Source organism: Nematolebias whitei, chromosome 8 (genome assembly GCF_014905685.2).
Source record: "Nematolebias whitei isolate Nwh7 chromosome 8, NemWhi1, whole genome shotgun sequence".
Lineage (NCBI taxonomy): Eukaryota > Metazoa > Chordata > Actinopteri > Cyprinodontiformes > Rivulidae > Nematolebias > Nematolebias whitei.
Genome location: NC_056505.1, coordinates 44,702,007 through 44,704,388, shown reverse-complemented (window position 1 = coordinate 44,704,388; position 2,382 = coordinate 44,702,007).

The window sequence follows — 2,382 nt, the reverse complement described above, 5'->3', positions numbered from 1 at the left end:
AACAGAGATATTAGAGAAGCACACTGACAACGCCTTGGGCCATAACAGACCTTATTCCACTCTGGAGTTGCCCATGGTGAGTCGCATCGAGCTGGTTTGGGTCTACTTATAGCCCCCTGACTTGGTGCCTGTGTGTTGGAGTTTTCCCCGGTAGATGAGAGGGTGGCTTCCCTTTGCCTTCGGGTGGGGGGACGGGCTCTGACTATTGTTTGTGCCTACGCGCCAAACTGCAGTTCAAAGTATCTGGCCTTCTTGGAGTCCTTGGCAGGGGTGCTGGAAGGTGCGCCAGCTGGGGACTCCTTTATTCTGCTGGGAGACTTCAATGCCCACGTGGGTAATGACAGTGTGACATGGAGGGGTGTGATTGGGAGGAACGGTCTCTCTGATCTGAATCCGAGCAGTGTTCTGTTGTTGGACTTCTGTGCTAGTCATAGTTTGTCCATCACGAACACCATGTTCGAACATAAGGGTGTCCATAAGTACAATTGGCACCAGGACGCCCTAGGTCGTAGATTGATGATTGACTTCATAGTTGTGTCATCTGATTTGCGGCTGTTTGTTTTGGACATTCGGTTAAAGAGAGGAGCTGAGCTGTCAATGATCACCACCTGGTAGTGTGTTGGATCAGATGGCGGGGGAAGATACCGGACAGACCCGGTAGACCCAAACGTGTAGTGAGGGTTTACTGGAATGCCTGGCAGAAGAACCTGTCAGAGAGAGCTTCAACTCACAACTCCGAGAGAGCTTTAACTGCATCCCAGCTAAGGTGGGAGGCATTGCGTCCGAGTAGGCCATGTTCCGTGCCTCGCTTGTTGAGGTAGCTGCCTTGAGCTGTGGCCACAAGTTTGTTGGTGCTTCTCGCGGTGGCTATCCACAAACTCTGTGGAAGGAGTCCTATCGGGCCTTGTTGGCCAGTGGGACTCTGGAGGCAACTGAGGAGTACTGGAGGGCCAAGCGGTATGTATCCTTGGCTGTTGCCGAGCCAAAAACTCGGATGTGGGAGGAGTTCGGTAAGACCTTGGATAGAGACTCGGTTGGCTCCGAGGAGATTCTGGCAAACCATCAGACGACTGAGGAGGGGAAAGCAGCTCTTTATTAACACTGTGGTCAGTGAAGGTGGGGTGCTGTTGACCTCAACCAGTGATGTTGTCAGGAGGTGGAAGGAATATTTCTCGGACCTTCTCAATCCCACCAGCACGTCTTCTATGGAGGAAGCTAAGTCCGGGCACTTCCACCAGCAGTCGCATGCCGAAATGTCCCTGGGCAAGACACTGAACCCCTCATATCCTCTGATGTGTGTCCCATCAGTATATGAATGTGATCTAAAAGCACTGATTAGTCTCATTAGAATGATTTGTTCAATTAGCTTTGTAAAGATCTAGCAGAGTGCTGTATGAATGGGTAAATAAGGCACAGATTTTAGTGTAAAGTTCTTTGAGTATCTTGAAATAAGATAGAAAGGCACTATATAAGTACAGTCCATGTTTTATGAAATTTCTTTAACAAAGGTTCGTGAACTGTCGGCCCCAATGATTCACATGAGAGGAAAATGAAACAAGGAGACTGTTTCTGCTAGAAATAATAGTGTCATTTATTAATCTGCCACAGAAAAACAGCCAAGCAAACATGTACACTCTTTACACACAAATTGATATGAGAGCCTCTCACGTGACACGTGGTCGGGAAGCCTTCGACCCGAATGACAGGAAATCACACCAAAAGAGCTGGGCACCGCGCGCTGGTCCGCAGCAAGACTTCTGACTCTCTGTGTTCGTTACATTTCTTATATACCCCTCCCTGACTGGATCGCGTGAGAGCAGTGAAAAACAAGTTTGATGGTTGTCAGGAGGACAGACAGAAAGTCGGTATCTCATAAAAATATGTTGTGCACCTGACCTTGAAAACATGTTTTCCATCATCAAGGCAGTCTGTACAACAGAGCGATGGCTCATAAAAACATGTCTTTCAAACCCAAAGTCGTGGGTGGATGAAAGACCTGTCTACATCAAACTCCGGGTCACTGTAACCGCAAGATGGGCCAGATCCTACGGTCAGAGTACCCCCGGAGGCTTACTTTAATTCTTCCAAAACACATCTGCAGCACAGGCCTGACTTTGGACAGATAAGCTGCATATAAAGTGAGTATAAGTATAAATTAACATAAAAGCATCAAAATAATCATTCCTATATCATTCCACCCTTGCCTTTTATGGCAATTTAGACATTTAATTCTGATAAGTAACACACACAAAATATATGTTTGAATAGGCATAAAGGCAACTTTCATTCCACCCTTTGCCTTTATGGCTATTCAAACATATATTTTGTGTGTGTTACTTATCAGAATTAAATGTCTAAATTGCCATAAAAGGCAAGGGTGGA